This window comes from Mauremys reevesii, linkage group 1, assembly GCF_016161935.1.
Source record: "Mauremys reevesii isolate NIE-2019 linkage group 1, ASM1616193v1, whole genome shotgun sequence".
Lineage (NCBI taxonomy): Eukaryota > Metazoa > Chordata > Testudines > Geoemydidae > Mauremys > Mauremys reevesii.
Window position 1 is genome coordinate 68915968 of NC_052623.1, and position 21995 is coordinate 68937962.

Consider the following 21995-nt stretch of genomic DNA (forward strand, 5'->3'; position numbering starts at 1 on the left):
TCAGAGTTCAGGCTGTTTCTTCACCAGCACTCTAGCAGTGTCCCAAGCCTCCCATTTTGCTGACCCTAACATCCCTAGAAAAAGCCTTCAAATATATTGTAATGAAATTCCTCTGGTTAAGGTATTTTTGGGGGATGTCATTAAAATCCTTTCCCCAGATATCTAAGCAATTCTCTTTCTTTCTTTCTTTCTTTCTTTCTTTCTTTCTTTCTTTCTTTCTTTCTTTCTTTCTTTCTTTCTTTCATAATTACTAACCTGGTGAGCAATAATTCTTCTTTTCCTCTGTGGGTTTTTTCTTCCTCTTCTGTTCTTTGATAAAGTTACAGAGACTCACGGGATCCAAGAAAAGCCTTAAATGATTTGACTGAAAAAAAAATGCTGTACTTTTATTACTTTAGTTCCCAAGGAAAAGTATTTATTTTATCTTAATGAAAGATACAGCCATCTTTATTGGAGTTGGTTGTGTTTGTCCATTAAATATATAAATACTTTTGTGATTTATTAACTGAATGATAATCAAATTAATCAGGCAACAATAGATAAAATATTCAGTTAGAATTTGATAGTTACAGACTGTTTGTAAACCAGTTGTCTGCTTCAGGTTACATTAGCTATACATTTATATTCTTCCATAAGATATACCAAACCGGCAACAAAGTCTCACCACACTGGCTGACAGGAAGTCAGAAATGCAGTCTCCTTAGGTATTCCAGTCCTTCTTTCACCACCTGGACACTAGACTTAAAGATGAGTGGTTATTTAAAAACAAATTAATCAAACAAAGGGTTCTTCTGATCCCAAAGGACCAGCCACATACCCAGGTCAATATACAACTCAGATCTTATACAATCCTAATCACGCTGTTGCCAATCCTTTAGTATCTAATATGTAAAGGTTTATTTATAAGAGAAAAGAAAGAGGAGAGAGTTAAAATGCTCAAAGGAATCACATACATACACTTATTGCAAAGTTCTTGTATCAGGCTTGAAGCAATGACGAAATAAACTGCCGGCTTGTTAGTCAATGGTTACTTCCAACAGATTGAAAGGTCCTCAGCCCCTTAGTTAGAATGCTCCCACTAATATAAGTCCATAGTCCAGAGATCAGAGCAGGAAAGGGGCAAAACTGAGATATTTCCAGGGCCTTTAATAGCTTCTGCCATGTGGAGGGAACTTCACTGTCCCAAACAAAGCCCCCAGCACAGTTAGTGGAAAAGTACAGGCACAAGATGGAGTTTAATATCACATGAGTTGTCCACATGCCCTTGCATACTTTCAGAGAATCATAGAATCACAGGACTGGAAGGGACCTCAAGAGGTCATCTAGTCCAGTCCTCTGCACTCAAGGCAGGACTAAGTATTATCTAAACCATTCCTGAGAAGTGTTTGTCTAACCTGCTCTTAAAAATCTCCAATGATGGAGATTCCACAATCTCCTAGGCAATTTATTTCAGTGCCTAACCACCCTAACAGTTAGGAAGCTTTTCCTAATATCCAACCTAAACCTCCTATGCTGAATTGTGGTCAGAACTGGACACAGCATTCCAGCAGTGGTCATATCCATGCCAAATACAGAGGTAAAATAACCTCTTTGATCCTACTCAAGAGTCCCCAGTTAGTGTATTTAAGTATTACATTAGGTGTCTTGACCACAATATTGCACTAGGAGCTCATGTTCATTTGTTTATTCACCACAAACCTTCCACTCAAATCTTTTTCAGAGGCACTGCTTTCCAGGATAGAGTCCTATCTTGTAAATATGACCTACGTTCTGTGTTCCTATATGTATATATTAAGGCTGTCAAATGATTAAAAAAATTGCCATTAATCATGCAATTAATCGCACTGTTAAACAATAATAAAGTACCATTTATTTAAATATTTTAGATGTTTTTTACTCACTTCAGATTCTTGATGTTTTCACTTGATGTTTCTTGATGTTTTCACTTCAGAGTCAGATGTTTTCTGCTCACTTCAGATTCCTAAACCTTGGTGCAGCATCTATCTTTTGAAATCTCACATTGGTACCTTCTTTGTGTTTTGTCAAATACTGCAGTGAAAGTGTTCTTAAATCGAACAACATCAACTGAGACTACCATAACACAAAATATATGGCAGAATGCAGGTAAAACAGAGCAGGAGACATACAGTTCTCCCCCAAGGAGTTCAGTCACAATTTTTTTTTTAACAAGCGTCAACGACGTGGAAGCATATCCTCTGAAAGCATGAAGGGGCATATGAATGTTTAGCATACCTGGCACGCAAATACTTTGCAAAGCCAGCTACAACAGTGCCATGCAAACACCTGTTCTCACTTTCAGGTGACATTGTAAATAGGAAGCGTGCAGCATGATCTCCCGTAAATGTAAACAAACTTGTTTGTCTTAGTGATTGTCTGAACAAGAAGTAGGACTGAGTGGATGTGTAGGCTCTAAAGCTTTACATTGTTTCATTTTTGAGTGCAGTTATGTAACAAAAATATGTACATTTGTTAGTTGCACTTTCGTGATAAAGAGATTGGACTACAGTACTTGTATGAGGTGAATTGAAAAATACTATTTTTGTTTATCATTTTTACTGTGCAAATATTTGTAATAAAATAATATAAAATGAGCACTGTACACTTTGTGTTCTGTGTTGTAATTGAAATCAATATATTTGAAAATGTAGAAAACCATTCAAAATATTTAATACATTTTAATTGGTATTCTACTGTTTAACAGTGCAATTAAAACTGTTATTAATCATGATTATTTTTTTAAAATTTAAAATTTTAATTATTTTTTAATTTTGTTGAGTTAATCGCATGAGTTAACTGTGATTAACCAACAGCCCTAGTATATATTTAAATTTGCGTGTATTAAAAGGCATACTTTTGAGGATTATGATCAGTTGTTTTCTATGTCCACTGAAGGTAGGACAAGAAATAATGGGCTTAATTTGCAGCAAGGGAAATTTAGGTTGGATATTAGGAAAAAAACTTTCTCATTATAAGGACTGTTAAACACAGGAATAGGCTTTCAATGGAAGTTGTGGATCCTCATTATTGGAGGTTTTTAAGAACAGGTTAGACAAACACCTGTCAGGGATGGTTTGGGTATGCTAGGTCCTGCCTTAGTGCAGAGAGCAGGACTTGACAAACTCTTGAAGTCCCTTTAGACTCTACATTTCAATGATTCTTTGATAGGAACCAAGGTCTTTTTCATAATATGAGTAAGAAATTGTGTAGATATATAGCTATATTTGAAGGGAAACTATCAGGGTAATACACACACCCTTACTCTCTCTCTCTCTCTCTCTCTCTCTCTCAAAAAGATTATCGTTCCACTTTAAATACAAAAGCATATATAGGCATATGCACAGATTTAATCTTAATTTATTTCTAATTTATTAAAAAGAATATTCTTACAAATATTGAAATGGGAGAAATCACAATTTTATTCAAGCAGAATCTCCCACACATAGTGTTTCCCACAGGACTGTGATTGTCATGACTCTTATTCTTCAGGTCAAGTGGAAATTGGAAACAATCTCCTTTTGGTACTAAAGAACTTTTCTTAGTTTAGCTGGATTCTAAATTTTTGATCCCCAAATCTATTTGAATTTAAAGGTGAGGTACTAATGCAGGAGTCGGCAACCTCTGGCATGCGGCTCACCAGAGTAAGCACCCCGGCGGGCCAGGCCAGTTTGCTTAAGCTGCCATGTCGGCAGGTTTGGCCAATCGCGCCTCCCACTGGCCGCAGTTTGCCATCCTAAGCCAATGGGGGTGGTGGGAAGCCGTGGCCAGCACATCCCTCACCTGGACCGCTTCCCGCTGCCCCCATTGGCCTGGAACAGCAAACCGCGGCCAGTGGGAGCCGTGATCAGCCAAACCTGCCGACGCTGCAGGTAAACAAACTGGCCCAGCCCGCCAGGGTGCTTACCCTGGTGAGCCGCGTGCCAGAGATTGCCGACCCCTGAACTAATGCTTCCCATTCCTATGAACTTTGGTTCACAATTTTCTTTCTGAACAGTTTATTCTCCAAGCAGTTACCTGGATGTTCTGTGTGTTGATGTGCATGAACGTACATGTTAAGGAAAAAATACTTGTCTCACTGAAGACCATGTTGTTGGGACCAAGATTTGGCCTGAGCGCATAAATTTCCTTGAACTACATTCTTAACAGTTGCATTTACTGTATATATCCCTCACAATTGCAACAATGTTCTGGTCTCTTTTATTATAAATCTAACTGGTTAAAAAAATGTAGACAGCAATATGTAGAGATACATTTTCTAGAGTTCTCTCTATTTCTCTCTCTGTGTGTCTGTCTCCACGCACACCCACATACACACACATGGAACTTTATTACATTATTTAATACAAAACCTCTTTTGAATCTCCCAGACCAATAAACTTGTTTCCTTGTAAGGTATGGAGAACAGTTGTTTGCAGGGACCAAGAATGTGTCCTATTACTTTCTTTCTTATACGGTGGAAATTCAGCAACCATTGCAATTTCCAATTTGACTGATAGCTTTGCATTACATTTTAGGAAAATTGCCACACTTCCCTGTATGATTTGTCAGACTACAGACAGTTGGCTTTCTCAGTTTACATAAATACACAGGTTAGCTTTCAAGTCTAGTTAGTTATTTGCAGTCACTGAGTGGAATTGGTGCTGCTATATAAAAAGAGCCTCAGCTGTAAATATGAAAGACTAGAAATAGCATTGCTGCAGTCTGCCGAAACCTACTGACATGAAGTTCTCATTTAAGTATACGGATATAGTGAATGTGGGGCTTACATACAGAAGGTAAAGAATTCACTTGACGCATTTCAAAAACTGTCTTCTGAATCCATAGAGTCATAGCATTTAAGTCCAGAAGGGACCACCACCAAATTATTTAGTCTGACCTCTTGTATATCACAGGCCAATGACACCACCCAGCACCAGCACACTAAACCCAACAACTGACCCTAGACCAAAGTATCACAGCCCAGGGGAGACTAGATTATTAAGTATCACAGGCAGAGTGTAGGAAGGACCAAGATGCTCCAGAGCCTGAGGCCCCTGCAGTGGCAGGGTAATGATTAAGTGGGATATACCTAGATAATCCTAGCAAGAGACCCACACCCAGATGCTGCAAAGAAAGGCAAAACACCTGCAAGGCTACTGCCAATATGACTTGTGGAAAAATTCCTTCCTAACGCTACATATAATCAATTAGACACTGAGCATGTAAGCAAGAATTGCCCAGCCAACCCCCCGAGACAGAAACTGCTAGGTGCCTCCTCGGAGCCTTGGCCCACCCATCTAATGTCCCATCTCGAGCGGTGGCCTCCCTGATGCATCAGAGGAAGGAGATAACCCTCCACCCCAAGCTCCAGAATACCTTGGGGGGAGAGAGGAAATCACTTCCCGACAACTGCAGATGGCTGGCTAAAACCTGGAAGCACAAGCTTTTAAGCATAAGACATAAACTGGAAGTGAGCCTGAGCTGCTGAGTCCTGCCAGCTACCATCACAAGCAACCCCATTATACAATTGAGCTCATAAATTTGTCCAGGTCTCTCTTAAAACTATTTAAAGTTGTTTGCCTCCACAGCTCCTGTTGGGATGCTGTTCCAGAACTTGCCCGATACATCCTAGGATTGCATTTGCCTTTTTCACAGCTACAGTGTGTTGGTGGCTCATAATCATTGTGTGATTGATCCATACACCCAGCTGTCTCTCTTCCTCTGTGGCTTCGAGATGCAGAGCCTCTAGCTTGTAGCAGAAATTCTTCTTATTAGAGACACTAGTGCCTGACCTTGCTCTTTGTCCTATTGAACTTTATCCCATTTCTGTCACTCTGGTCTTCAAGGTCATCCAGATCTTCCTGTACAATATTCCGATCCTCCTCTGTATTGACAATGCCTTGCAACTTTGTCTCATCATCAAATTTCACTAGCACACTCCCACTCTCTTTGACAAGGTCATTAATAAAACTATTGGATAAAGCTGATCCTTGAGGAACTCCTCTAGTATCATCTCTCCAGTCTGATAATTCACTTTTCAGCACAACCCATTGCCTTCTTCTTCTCTATAGCCAGTTCCTTATCTACCTTATCATTCTTGTGCTGATCCTCATCTTCCCTAATTTAATGAATAATTTCCTATGTCATAGTATGTCAAATGCTTGGCCGAAGTCTAAGTGTATTAGATCTACTGCACTTCCCTTAACTAAAAAAAACACAGTTATTTTCCAGTAGAAGGAAATCAGATTAGTCTGGCATAATCTACCTTTGTTAAACCCATTTTGCATTACCTTACCCACCTTACCATTTACCATTTAGCTCTCTATCTATTGGGTTCCTGGGAAATGGGGCGGGCGCAAGTCCACAGGGACTCAGAAACCCACCAATTGCGGGGGACAACTAATAAAACAGGGACAGGAATGAGGTCAAAGGGTCATAAGAAGGGAGCCTGACGGGGACACCGAGCAGAGAACCCCGGACAGCGCCCACTGCTCCTCGAAGGTGTCAAGGGAGCCAGCAGACGCCGCCCAGAGGAACTCTGCCCGGAGACGTGAGCGGACTAGGGAACGGAAACAAGCCCCACAGTCGCAGGAGTCTCCATTGGCCAACCGCCTCTCCCTGGTCACGTAGATGGCCTTCTTAGCCAGGGCGAGGAGGAGGTTGACCAGGAGGTCCCGCAACTTTGTGGGGCCACGGATAGGGAGTGCATGGAGAAGCAGGTGGGGGGAAAAGTGCAGCCAGAAACACAATAGGATATTAGTGAGGAGCCGGTATAGGGGCTGCAGCCTGGCGCACTCTACGTAGACACCATTTAGCTCTGTAGCAGGGTGAACCCCTGCTCCGGCCCTGAAGGGGTTAAAAACAGCCCTGGGAAGGGGCCGAGGCTTGAGAAGACAGCCTTTAGGCTAGGCTGATTGGGGAAGTGGCTGCAGCTGGGGCCACGCCCCAAACAGCCACAGCTGGCCCCTATAAAAGGCCAGGGAGGCCAGAGGCAGACAGTCTTTCTCTCTGCCTTTAGAGAGAGAAGGGCCTAGCTGCAGGAAGCTTGAGACTGGATACCTGAGTGGAGCAGGGCTGGGGAAAGGCAGAGGAGCTGGGAAGCTCCAGCCTAGAAAGCCCCAGGCTGCGGCCTAGCAGTGGGCCAACAGGTACTGGGGGTTGCAGAGGTCAGCCCAGGGGTAGGCCAAGGCAGCAGGTCCAAACCCCTTTGCCTGTGATGAGTAGGCTGATACCGCAGTCTTCCCCAGAGTGTGGGGCTAGACAATGACTGGCAGTAGCCAATACTGAGGCAAGGTGGGGCTAGAGGGTGGGGGTTCCCCAAGGAGGGGAGACCCAGAGAGAAAGGGGTTACTGCTAGGGGGCAGCACCCCATGTAAAAGGGCACTGGGTCCAGGGAGGGACACGGGGGGCCTGAAGACAGGTGGATCACCAGCCTGCAGAGGGCTCTCCGAACACTGGACTGAGCTAATTCCCAGAAGCACCAGCAGGAGGCGCCGCAGGGGTGAGTCTGACCGTGTTACAAGCTCCATTAATTTAATTATTCTTTCCTTCAAAACTTATTCTAAAGCCTTGCATACTACTGAGGTCAAACTAATAGGTCTGTTATTGCCTGGGTCATTTTTTCCCTTTCTTAAATGGAGGTACAATGTTAGCTATTTTCCAGTCATATGGTACTACCCCAGATTTATTTAAAATTCTTGCAACCGCACCAGCAATCTCACAGACCAGTCATGTCAGTATTCTGGAGTGGAAAATATCCTTTTTCCCATCTGAGCTCATTAAGCTTGTTAAGACTTTCTTTCACCTCAGAAGTGGTAATTTCCATCCATTTCTAGTCATTTCCATCAGCTATACTGCCTTCATGCACATGTTCTATATTATCATCTTTACTGAAAACTAAGACAAAATATTTGTTTAGTTTTTGGGACACCCTAGATTATCTTTAATCTGCTTCCCAACCTCATTCTTCTTTAGTCTGTTTTTATTTATATAACTAAAAATCTTGTTATTTATTTTTAATTTTCCTGGCAAGAGCTAATTCAGTTTGACTTTTAGAAGTTCTCACATTATTCCTACATTTTCCATCCTCTGTGATTTACTTGGCAGATCAGCCCCTTTTCCCATTCCCTATAGGCACTCTGCTTACTCCAAATAATCATTTTGAGGTGGCTATTCATCTAGAATCTTTCCCTACAAGTTTTTTCCCCTTGCTTGGGATGCAAATTTCAGAATTCTTGTATGGCTGATTTGAAGAAGTTCAAGACTTCTCCACATTTAAATCTTTGAGCTCTTCAGGGCAGATTACTTCCTTAAGTAATTCCCTTAATTTCCCAAAGTCTACCATTTTGAAATAATAATAATAATTAATAATTAATAAATTAATGATAAATAAATGATAGTTGACTACCTGGTTTTGATTAATCAACTCTGATCACTCAATCCAAGCTTAGTTCCTTCAATCAGCTCTTCTAAGATGTCGTCAATACCAAGTCTAAAATTGCATCATTTCTTTTTGGTTCAGTGACAATTTGATGAACAAAACTGTCATTGATAACATCTAGCAATAAGTGGGTCCTACCAGTATCAGCAGCATTTATTCTCCAGTCTATATCTAGGAATTTAATGTCTCTCATCATGACACATTTCCCCAAAGCATTTATCTCTTAAATAATATTAAAGAGATATCTATCCTTATCTGACTCTGACCCTGGGGGAAGGAGAGGAAGGCCAGTAACAGATCCCTAATACTATCTCAGTAGAACCTCTTTTACAATCCTTCCCAGAAGTGATTGAGACACAAACAAATTCTGTTTTGTCCATACTATCACTTCTGATTTCTTTACAATTTATTGCTTCATTGATGTGTACAGTACTATCCCACCACTTTACCCACTTTATCTTTGTTCTTTTCTCTTTTAAATACCCACATTCCAGCCATGAGTGCTATTCCACTGTTTCTCTAATCCCTATAATATCTGACTTGACCTCCTGCACCAGTTGTTCCAGTTCCTTCATTTTATTGCCCGGATATCTTGCATTTGTGTACAAGGATTTCAGTTCTTTCTCCAATCAATATTTGTACTTTCTTGTTGTCAATACTCTTATCTTGTGGTGTGATATTATTCCTTACTACATTTTCATTTAGCTGATTTTAAATAAATAAATAATTGGAGATATACCAATCTCCTAGAACTAGAAGGGACCTTGAAAGGTCATCAAGTCCAGCCCCCTGCCTTCACTAGCAGGACCAATTTTTGCCCCAGATCCCTAAGTGGCCCCCTCAAGGATTGAACTCACAACCCTGGGTTGAGCAGGCCAATGCTCAAACCACTGAGCTATCCCTCCCCCCTTTTCCTTCTTCTGTGTATTGAAGCCCAGTGTGGAGATTTTGTGAGTCTCTCCGAACCTTCTCTTCTCATCTCCTATCTTAAAGCTCTTCTTATCCATCATGCCAGCCTTGATCCCAGAAAGTTAATACCCCAAGTATTCAAATGGAGTCCATCACTCATGAAAAGTCTTCTATCTGTGAATGTCTCCCAATGGTGGATCATCCCAAAACCTTCCTCATAGTACCAATCTTTGAGCCATGTGTTGATCATCATTATCTTGTCATGCCTTCGCCCTCTTTCTCCAGGAATTGGAAGTATTCTCTTGACGATCACCTGAGCTTCTGCTTCTTCAAACATCAAGCATGGATTTTTGATCCATTCCAGTGGGAATCTAATAGTGCCATTCATCCTGTCATGCGGCACAGGCAGTGTATTTTTCCCCATTCCTGTCAGGATCCTTTTCAGCCTCATGTCCACAGATGGTATCGTTGCTCTTAGCAGACAGCACACTCTTTTGTCAGACTTTAAAGGCCCATTATGTACATAAGCTTACATACATATTCCTTTCTCATATTCTAAAGGGCATATACCCATTTAAGTAAGGCCACGTCTAAAGAGTATTGAAGTAATTAGAAGGAATACAGGAGATTTTAATAGTACTGGGTCAAGCCATTATTAATCAGCCAGAGACAACACTGAATTAAATTAATAATTATACACAATTAAATACTTTAAAGTAAATAATAAATAAGAAAGTAATAAGTAATACTCAAATAAATTGTAATTCTTTATTTATTCAAAATACTTTACAAACATTAACTATGAGAGGAAGGAATTTTAAGTGCAGTATTATCCACTTTTTATAGAAGGCAAAACTGAGACAACAATACTAAGGGCAAAATTTTCAAAAGTGTCTCTTAATTTGAGGTGCAACCCTTTTTGGCAAGCAAAAAGTGTGTCCATTTGGGTACCCAAAGATGGAATTCTCCAAAGTTATTGAATGCCTTTTGAAACTTCCAAGCCTTAATAACTTGCTGAAGGCCACAGAGCATCAGATGCAGAGCCATATATAGGACTCAGATTTCCTGCTCTCAGTTTTGTGCTTCATCCATGAGACAACACTTGATGGTGCATAAAAAGAGGTGTTTATTGTTCTCCATCTTCCTATTTGTTTGTCTTTTGATGGCAAACTTTGAGGCAAGGACTGTCCCCCCTTCAAATGTCTGGAAAGTGCACATTGTGGGTGCTACTGCAAACCATAATTAAAAATAATTACACAGCAAGATATGGAGAATTATGGACCAGATCCACAAAGGGCCTTAGGTGCCCAAAATCAAATTTTAGGCACCACTGTAATCCACAAAAACCTTGCTTGGCTGATGCCTAAACCTGCAGGTGACTAAACCTATTCGGTAGCTAAGTGTTTGCTGTAAAAGTTTCCTTGGTGCCTACGTTTCTGTGTCTGAGGATGTGCACAGCTGCCTCACTCTGGGCATCTGGATGCCCATCTCATGCCTATCCCTGTCTGTCCTCAAAGCAGGAGACGATGGAGGTCCACACCTATTTTTCCCCTGGGGCCTGTTCCAGTGGGTGTGCTCAGAAGCTGTATAATTCCACACAAAATAGCTGGAGTGGCAGAAGAAAAAGGACCTATCCTAGCACAGAGGTTAGGGTACTCACTCAGAATGTGGGAGACCCCATGTCAATTCCTCCCTCTGCCTCATGAGGAGAAAGAACTGAATAAGGGTTTTCCACCTTGAAGGTGAATTCCCTGACCACTGGGCAATAGTGGTAGTCTTTGTGGTAGTCTGATGGTAGTCTTTCTCCATCTCTCTTATTGAAGCTGTTCCACTTCAATTAAATATTAATTGGGCCAGAGAAAGAACAAGAATGTCTCTATAATCGAGTGGGCCTCTTCTGCTAAATGTGTTGGCTCCATTAAAGCATTGGCTCAAAGCCACATTATTCATCTGAAGGGTTTTTTGTTTTAAAATAAGGTGTTCACTCTGTAAACAAAACACTCGTCCATATATTTCCATATGGTTGTGAACACCCAATCAGAGGAGATAAAAAAATGAGTATCTATGAGGTGCATATTGTTTCGTATGGGAAAGGAAAAGGACATATCTTACATTTTATTTACATGTGTCTTGTGCACTGTCCATTAAACATTCCAAACTATTATAAAGAAGTTAAGCTTCAATTTTACCCATAACATTATTATTAGTATTGGCATAATAATAAGGCATTAATTTCAATGGCTTATTTAAATTCAATGTATGTCCATATACATGCATGTATGTCTCTGTCATTATATATGGAACATTTGCAGTCATTCTCTTTGTGTTATCTTGTCTATATTTTCTCCATATATTTGCTTGTGTTACCTCTGCCATTTGATATATTTTTGCAGTATTGGCAACTTTTTTTTACTTCAAAATTTTGCATACATTGCTCATAGTCCCACACTTGCCGCCACCACCACCACCAATATCAGTTACTTCGTATCATGTTTCATATTAAAATTCACCATCGCTAAGGTTTTTAGGGGAGAAAAATTGGCCATGTCTCAGTGGTACATGAACTAGGTATGGATGTCACTTACTATAATAGGGTTTCTAAAAAATGACAGGTCAAAGCCTTGGCTTTCAAAGTACTTATGCAGAGTGTCAATCATTTACTCATTGCCAGTTCAAATACACAGTTTTCTAGGCATACCTTTAAGGGATGCTCCTAACTTTTCATCAAAAATTCCTTCTGTCCTTGTCTCATCTAGTGGAGCTTCTCCCTAAAGATTAGAATTTTAAATGAAAAAAAAAAGACAGATTTGAAAGGAAAACCTGAATAGTTTTTACATTTTTTTAATCAGCACTTCTTAAATGTACACTGTAGTTTGACTCTTTGCCCCTACCTTTTTAATAAACAGAGTTTCCCTGATTTCTGTTCTTTGTCCTTCTCTTTCTGAAGCTTGCTGCCTCAAAGAAGTTTTTCAATGGTACATGCCTTAGCCTTTTAAGATGAAAATAAAGCATATCTTTAAAGAACCCAACAAAAGTTGCAATTTAAGGGAATGTCATGGCTAAACTTTTCTTTAGTAGCAACCTACAGAAAAGTAGTCTATAGGATGGCTGAAATTAACTTCAAACATGGTATTCAGCTCTGCATTTGAGAGAATAATTTGCAATTAATTTAGTAACTTTAGTTTCCTAGTCTCTCTCTCTCTTTTTAATATCCTCAAATAGATCACAATTTCTTCTAATATAGTTGTTATATCTTTTCAACTATTTTCTCTATGGGCTCACCATATATTTGTGAAATTTGAGATATACTGATGAACTGTGATTGATCAGATACATCATGTGATGTTGGCTTAATGAGCACATTTACATTTTGTTTTCTCCAAATATTTGTTCATCTTTGAAATTCAGTTTTGCAAGTACAACTCATTTTCTTTAATACTTTATTGGAATGTAGCATAGAAGAGAGATAAATGTGGCTGTTTCAAATTCACTAGCACTTCCATATGAATATTTGCAGAACAATTGTACTTTATTCATCTAGCTCTATTCACTACACTTTTATAGCTATGGCAGAGATAGCCTTTAGGCTGAGTCAGATACTCTCCCCCCCTGCCTCCTTACCCCCAATGTCTATAGTCTAGATAATGAAAGACAATTATTCAAAAGGGAGAAAGCTCCAAGGAAAGTAAGAGTAACATGATGTGGACATCCATCTCTTTTCTATTTTCTAGTGTCCTAGCAAGTTATTTGACATCATAAAGAGAGAAGCTCCATAAGAAAATCTTGGATATAGACATCTCGGGTTGAGGACCATCTTTTTGTTCTGTTTGTATAGTGCCTAACACAATGGGGTCCTGGTCTATGACTAGAACTCCTGTACAAATAATAATATTTTTCAGAAGTTCTCAGTATTGTCCTAACTGTATGCCCAATGATGTCATTGGGAGCTCTAGTAATTTCTTTAGTGGGAACAGAGCTAGACTAGTGCTGAGTGCTTTTGAAAAATCCCCCTTCTATATGTTACAATGCCTAAGGTTTCATCATGCCTCATGGAAAGCATTGCAAGTTTCCATTAGCTTCAACTGGAATAGGATTGAGCTCAAAATGTATCTCTAACCTTCTCTATCAGAAGAAGAAAGAAAAAGCCACAAGAAAGGCAACACAATGTCTGGAGGAGAATCAGAACCAAACATTAAGAAGTTTGCTTATAAATGATATGTATTTATTCATTTGCCCTTGCAAACAAGACATATTTCTGGCCAAGAATTTAGAATTAACTATTAATTGAGTAAGAGGCAACAGGATGGGAATCTTACAATTTGATCTGAGATTATTGCATCCCATAAAATAGCAGAAGTGAAAATATCCAGTTGTAAATAAAATAACCTAAATCTACATGGTAAAAGGGAAGTCTCTTCCAACCTTACAGTCACATAATTAACTTATGTTCTGTCAGGACTGACGTTAGGGTGTTTTTGTAATCATACTTCAAACTGATGCAGGTGAGTAAGTTATTCAGTGGAGTAGTCCAATTTAAATTTATGGGACTACTCTCTTGAGTAAAGTAACATGCACAGGCATTTGTAGGATGAGGACCATATACTTTAATGATTACAAAACACTGCTAACTTAGTACTGAAAGCAGGTAACATAATTATGTAAACCAAGAAGAGACTGACCCTGCAGTCAATTTTTGAATAATACACTAATTGCCTGATAATGAAATCAAATCAGACATTAGCGGTAAATCTTCATCTCAGCATTCAGGGAGTTACACGCACAAACCTTGTTACCAGCGACAGAAATTGCATGTAATTCCTCATGTGGTATGATGAAAATTCAGTTGTTTGTTTTTTACTTTACTTTGTGTTTCCTTCAGGAAGTGTTGCCTTCTGAGTCTCTCTAAATCTATCTCAGCTCTTTAATATTGATCTAGAAAATGAAGCCCAGCTGTTCTTATGTATTCTTCTATGACAGCTGGGCAAAATGGTTGCCAGTAGCAGCACCGGGTAATTTAACAGTAGTATTACCAACAGTACTATTACCAACCTTATAATATAACCTTATAATATTGTTAACCAAAAGCTAACAAATCATGAGGTATTAAAATAATGTTTGGATTTATTTTATTTGCCTTCTGGTGTTTTAGCCTTTAGGGTTCATGTTTTCAAACTCTTCACCTCAAGTGTAAAAACTAGAATCTTACTTTAAAAAAAAAGAAGCTGAGCTTCTCATATAATCATCTGATTCCAGGAGCTGGGGCTTTAATAAAAATACTGCAAATATTACAAGCCTTATGATAAAATCACCAAAGTGGCAACACTGATTTATCAAAGTTGTTACAGTTATCAAGGGCGAGATTCTGGTACCTTTGGTCAAGTTGAGTAGTACATTACCTGGTTTTACCAATGAGTCCAATGAGACTACTTGTCACATAAGGTAATATTCAATGTGAGTGAAAGTATCATTATGTAGTCCAAAGAGACTTCTTAAGCTTGAATTTTGGACCAGGATAGAAGCTCTCCATGTCCCTTTCCTTTCTCTTCCTCCTCCCCTACAACCCCCAGTCAAAACCAACAACAACAACAAAAATGGTTCCGAGCTTCAGGGTATCCCCTTTTGGAACTTTAAAAATTACTCTTCAGAAAGGTTCAAATCACACACTGTTTTAATGATTATGTTAAGATTTAACATATTTTATTGTCCAAAACAAAACTGTTTTTGTTTTTTAACAAAAATATGGCAATTTACACTGTTTTCTATGATGATCACTTAATTTACCAGTATATTACATCCTCTAAACAAAACATGCAATTATTATACAACAAAAACACTATTTATAAGTGCTCTTTCTCAATACAAGAAGTTGAAATTATACCCTCGTTTGATTTTCACAGAATAGTACATTTTGTTTACAAGTATTATCTTCATCTAGTTCCAGAATTTGAAAAAAAAAAAAAAAGTAAATTGTCTCCCTGTTGCTGGGTTTTATTTAACTAACTCAGATTATGTCAGAAATGGTCAATGCAATACTTAACTGTAAACATTAATATCTCTTTTCCTGATTAACTTCACTTGATAACTCCCTTGCTTTCTCCAAACAATCAAATTCTCAGTCAATCAGTGTCTATCCAAAATAATCAGTACTGACTTTCACCAGTTTCTGCTAGCCTGAAAACTTAATGTGAGCAAGATTATTTTCTATGAGTATTAACAATCAGGACTTCTAGTTCTTTCACTTCTCTTTGCTGCAATCTGTTGCAAGGTCTGGAGCTTAGGGCAATTTCAAGAAGCGTGGGAGTGATGACTTACCACTTAAACAATTATTTTAACTTACAAAGTCCTCTAATGATTCTTCAGATGACAATTATGGATCATCCAGCAAGTGGAGTCTGAAATTTGTGTTGTAGGTGCACAAGTTAAAAGATCAGAACTATACTTGTCGCTGCGGTTCCCTGAGCTTCAGAATCCAAAAAAAATCTGTCTCGCCTCTAGCTCTGAGTGGTTGCTGACAATATTATTCAAAGTCTTTCTCAAAGCAATTCTGGGATGGGGTCCAGTATTCCCTGCTTTATCCTGTTGTCTCGTCTCATTCTAAGAATTGTTGAGTCTTTATCATTCTTAAATTATGCTTCCAAGGTGGTCTCTCACTTACGTAGCCTCTTTATCATTCAGTCACATCAAATCAATCACCCCAGACTTGTGTGATATTTATCCCAATATCTTGACTTCCCACAGTGCCTTACACAGAACAATTTGGAACATTTCCTTGAAAAACTGGCAGGCTTGAGCTCAAAGTTTCCTTCTGCCTTTCTCTCAGAATTTCTTCAAACTTTATTTTCTTGCTATGGAACCCAAATATACTGTGATGTGCCTGCCTAACATGCCAAATCCCAGCCTCACTTTGCTACAAAAACTGCAGCACACAATGTGTTCATAGATTCCAAGACCAGAAAGTACCACTGTGATCATCTAGTTTGACCTCCTGTATGACACAGGCCATAGAACGTTCCCCAAATAATTCCTAGAGCATAACTTTGAGAATAACAACCAATTTTGATTTAAAAATTGTCCATGATGGAGAATCCACCATGATGCTTCATAAATTGTTCCAATGGTTAATTACTTTCACGTTTAAATATTTACAGCCATTGGATTGTGCTATACCTTTCTCTGCTAGATTGAAAAGACTATTATTAAATATTTGTTCCCCATGTGGATACTTACTAACTGCAATCAAGCCACCCCTTAACCTTCTCTTTATTAAATGGCTTGATCTCCTTGAGTTGATCACAATAAGACATGCTTCCAATCCTTTAATCATTGTTGTTTCTCTTCTCTGAACCCTCTCCAATTTATCAATGTCCTTCTTGAACTGTGGACACCAAAACTGGACACAGTATTTCAGCAGTGGTCAGACCCATGCCAAATACAGGAGTAAAGTATCCTTTCTACACCTACTTGAGATTCGCCAGTTTATGCATTCAAAGTTTGCAGTAGCTCTTTTTGTTCTATCTCTTCAGCCATATTCAGGTGTGGACTTAACGTTGTTTACATGTGTAGCATCTTTTTCTCTCAACCATTCACATTCCTTGGTTTGTTAATTTAGAACATTCCATCAGGGTTGTATTAGTGTATTTGATTTCACTCCATTCAACCTTGCCCCAACTCTTTATGGGGGAATGGTAGTTTGTTCCCATTTCCTCAAACAGGCAATATCAATTCTCCCTTTATTTATTTAAATCCAATTCAGATCATCACAGCTCAAATTTCTGAAAAATGACAATCAGTTTGGAATCTAACTAGAATGAATAGGAAATTTATCCAATACAATGTTCTTCACACAGCACACAGTCAACTTGTGGAACTCCTTACCTGAGGAGGTTGTGAAGGCTAGGACTATAACAGCGTTTAAAAGAGAACTGGATAAATTCATGGTGGTTAAGTCCATAAATGGCTATTAGCCAGGATGGGTAAGGAATGGTGTCCCTAGCCTCTGTTTGTCAGAGGATGGAGATGGATGGCAGGAGAGAGATCACTTGATCATTGCCTTTTAGGTTCACACCCTCTGGGGCACCTGGCATTGGTCACTGTCAGTAGACAGATACTGGGCTAGATGGACCTTTGGTCTGACCCGGTATGGCCGTTCTTATGTTCTTATCAAGAGCCAATGCTGACTATTTTTCTTTTGACTCTACTCTTTTAAAGGACTTCAACATACAGATGATGAAAATATTTCAAAACTTGGAGGAACAGTGGACTGTTTTGATACCTACAAAGGGCCTATTTCTGAAAGGTTCTGACTCTGAGCTCTCCCTAGTTCGGTTGAGAATTGTGTTTCTTAGCACCACATAGGCTCAGAACCTCCAGTGGGAGTTGAATAATGCCAACATTCCTCAGGAGATGCTCATTCCCTCATGTAGTTGGTCCCCAAATTCGTAGAAAGGTAGTTGGGGAGAGAGAAAGATATTTCTAAATACAGATCCAACATATTTATTATTATGAGTGTTACAAAAAACCTTTCACCTTTCCCACCACTCCCTCCAGGATACATAGTTAAATATATTTCTTAAACACATAAAAGAATGACTTTTTTTCAAAGAAGGCTTATGTAGCAGCTTTCCTCAGCTCATAGAGTTATTTCAAGGGTCAAAGGAAATTATCTATGAAAAATTGTAAGTTTTACAATCCAAAACAGGAATTTACAAGTCTTACTGTGTTTTTTCTTTAATACAGTTAATCCTGTTAATTACAGTATTACCAAATCTAAGATTTCAAAAATATTATGAGTCATGCCTCAAAAATTAAGGATTGTCTTAAAGTTTAAATATTGCGGAGGGAATACTTTTCATTTGGCTTCTGGTATCTGAGTTTTTCAGATACACTTGTTTCAGATTTAAAGTTTTTTCCCACAACCAAGAGGGCTAGAAACCTACTTTTATTTTTAATGAAAGTTGAGATTCTCATCTGATCAGTTGATTCCAGGTGCAGGGGCGTTAATGAGAAAACACTATAATGAAACTTGTGATAAAAGTATCAGAGTTGGCAACAGAGCTGGCTGATGCCCTTTTACCAAAACACAAGATTTCTGTAGGAAAATGTCAGTTTTGCTGACAAAAAAAAAAAAAAGATTTAGCTCCCTGGCTGCCTGCCTGAAAGGTGCTTGTCAATTTTACTTTCTGCAAATGAAATTGACAAAAGCTTTCCTGGATGGCTGCTGAGACTGAGCACTTGGACTATCTTCCTCCCAACCTCCCACTAGCTGGAGACATGTAGACCCATTTTACTGTGCCTCCCTACCTCCCCCGCAGCTCTGGTATTCAGAGAGGTAGAAAGCTTGGAGGTTCTGCCTCTCTAGTCAAAAGCTGGAGTAAAGGCTACGCCAGGGATTGGCAACCTTTGACACATGGCGTGTCAGGGAAATCCGCTGGTGGGCCAGGATGGTTTGTTTATCTGCAGCGTCCACAGGTCCAGCCAATTGCAGCTCCCACTGGCCAGTGTTCGCCATTCCAGGACAAAGGGGACTATGGGAAGCAGCACGGGCTTAGGGATGTGCTGGCCACCACTTCCCACAGCCCCCATTGGCCTGGAACAGCAAACCACGGCCAGTGGGAGCTGCGATCGGCCGAACCTGTGGACACTGCAGATAAACAAACTGTCCCGGCCCTCCAGCAGATTTCCCTGATGGGCCACATGCCAAACTTTGCTGATCCCTGGACTATGCATATGTCTACACTGCAATTAAAAATCGCCTGTGCAAGCTGATTTGGGCTTAATGGGCTCAGGCTGTGGGGCTGTTTCATTGCAGTGTAGACTTCTGGGCTCAGGCTGAAGCCTGTGCTCTGGGACCCTCCCACTTCACATGGCATAGAGCCTGGGCTCCAGCCTGAGCCTGGAAATCTATATGGCAATAAAATACCCCAGCAGCCCAAGCCCTGTGAGCCCAAGTCAGTGGGCACAGGCCAACTGAGAGTTTTTAATTACAATGTAGACATACCCTAAGTGTCATACCCTATCTGACTCTCCTTCACTAGGCTGGAAGCTCTTGGCCAGTGTTTCTCAAACTGAGGTCGCCACTTTGTGTAGGGAAAGCCCCTGGTGGGCTGGGCTGGTTTGTTTACCTACCCCATCCGCAGATCTGGCCGATGGTGGCTCCCACTGGCTGCAGTTCACTGCTCTGGGCCAATGGGAGCTGCTGGAAGTGGCGGCCAGTAAATCCCTCGGCCCACGCCTCTTCCAGCAGCCCCCATTGGCCTGCAGCGGCGGACCACAGCCAGTGGGAGACGCGATCGGCCAGACCTGCAGACGGGGCAGGTAAACAAAACCGACCCGGCCCACCAGGGGCTTTCCCTACACAAGCGGCGACCCCAGTTTGAGAAATACTGCTCTTGGCAATTTCATTGTATGCAGTTGACTCCGAGTGCTCTGGCTCCATCTCCTCTGTAATCCTCCCCATTTAGGGTGTTTTGAAGTTCTGAAGACCCTAGAAAGGACCGTCCCTCTGATTCCTGCACATGAATAGTGTAATTGTGCCTGGCCCTTTCAAGGGGGACATTGCTATCTTCCATCCACTTCCATGCCCCTGCACAGAAGCCAAGGGAAATATGGCCTTATTTCCTCTTTTTGTACTACTCCCACATCCATATTCACTCATTTCAGTGCATGTATTAAAGATGAGTACCACTTGTTCTGGCTTTTTCTGAATTTCTTCAAGCTGATTTCAACATGAAACATTGAGTTAAGTAGCCTAGAGCTTTCCATGTCCATGTGGGTGTCCTCTGAGATGCCCAGAACTGACAGTGGCAACTCAAAACTGAAGAATCAAGAAGAGATTAGGATTATTTTGACATTTTCCTCAGTGTAGGGCATCGTTTCTTAATAGACCAGGTTCTTCTATTTCATAAGCAACTAAAGAGTTGCTCATACTGCCTTCTAATTTAGCAATCAGAGACCAAGGGGACTTCAAGTATTAAAATGCAGTGTGCCATGCCATGTGACAGAGATCTATTATTTCTAATGCCTCTCTGTGTAATAGGGCACTGATCCTTTAAGGGAGGCTATCAGCCAAGCATGGCCTTGGTCCTGGTTCATTATGGAACAATGGAATCTCGGGAAGTGAATTTCTTAGCAGAGCCCTGTGAATGGCAGGTTAGGCAGCAATGCATTCTGGGGAAGAAGGCAATGAAATGTCTGAAAGAGCTTGGTGAAAAAAAGCCAGCCTGTGCTAGAAAGCCCAGAAATAAAACTGGGGAAAGTAATGAAGTGTCTACTGAAAGGAGGAGACTTTGGAGAACTCCTTAAGAATTACCAGACATATATGTGGTATGTTTACTAACTACAGAGAACATCCGAGGGGAACTGAGAGAAGACAGCTGAGACCAGGCTTGGGAGGAGGCCTAGAAATAAGGTGCAGAAGTGGTTGAAGGAATTGAGCTTGGGCAATGGAGCAGAATTTGCAAAACAACTAGCATCAAATGAGGATGAGGTAAGAAATCTATTGCACTCTGCATGTTGCATTTGTGTTTTGAGAAAAAAAATCAAGCAATGTTTATATTTCTACCACATATTAAGTATGAGATGGAGTTCCTGTATTATAGTGGAAGTTGCTTTTGGCAGGGTTTTCCGTGGGAGGGGCATTTGGCTTTGGGCTCTACTTCTTTCCTTGGCTTGGCAAAGCAGCATCTGTTAACTTTCAGGGGATGTTTCAGAATTCATCTTCTCTCACACTTATGTTCTTGGGTGGAGAGTTGGAGAGATTGTCTTGTTTGTGCCAGTTGTTATATCTTCTGGTATGTTCACTTCTGATGTGAAAAGCTGTCTATTGTGTATATTATCTCAGGATGGCCAAAGCTTGAAATAACCATCTCTTTGTGTTTTGATAAATCAAATGACTAAATATAAGGTACTGTGAATTTCCTCCCAATCCTACCCCCCACCTACCAATGTATCTGAGACTATTCTCAAATAATTGCACAAAACTGCAAATTTATAAAGTAATTTCTAAAATGAATAAAATCCCCTTTTCTTTTCATGTTGCAGTTTTTGCTCGTCTGATCTTGGCCAGTTTTCATGCAATGCTGTATAGTTATGAAAGTGTACCAGTCCTATTACTTAACAAATGAAAAATTAGTTTCAGATTACATGTTCATACTATATGTCCAAAATTATAAGGAACAGAGGAGAATGGACTTCTTCAAAATGTTCCATGTAACTTGCAAACAAATTACAATTCTAAAAAAAAAACCAATCCCCTCCTCCCCCTTCCCCAAAAATGCAAAGCTGCAAAATGAAGACAACTAAGAATATACTAGGCACATGAGAATAAACAGGCAATAGCTCTAAGCCCTGCTGTACTTGTTTATGGCAGAATATTTGCATTTTTCACTGAGAGTGCTGACTCGCCAAACAATTAACTCATCTGACATAAAACTAATTACACATTCTACCCATTACACAACCAAGATATTACTGGCCAGATATAGTGCATACACAATAATTAAATACCCCCATCATTACTTTCAGCTGCTTTTACTGGTGAGAATGAGAAGCATTCATGTTATATCTATTGGAGATACATGGCATGTTTCTGAATTAATCTGGTTTGATATGAACTACAGATGTTGGATGTGCATCGGCAAGATGAGCAATA

General features: G+C 40.0%; 1 long non-coding RNA gene across 2 annotated transcripts in view; it reads left to right on the top strand.

Moving 5' to 3' along the window:
• LOC120395212 overlaps positions 1–21995 on the top strand; it is a 100739-nt gene that overhangs the window by 9541 nt on the left and 69203 nt on the right. For both annotated transcript variants that reach the window (XR_005592524.1, XR_005592525.1), the window contains exon 3: positions 20688–20831. This is a non-coding gene — a long non-coding RNA (uncharacterized LOC120395212). The remainder of the gene's footprint in view (positions 1–20687; positions 20832–21995) is intronic.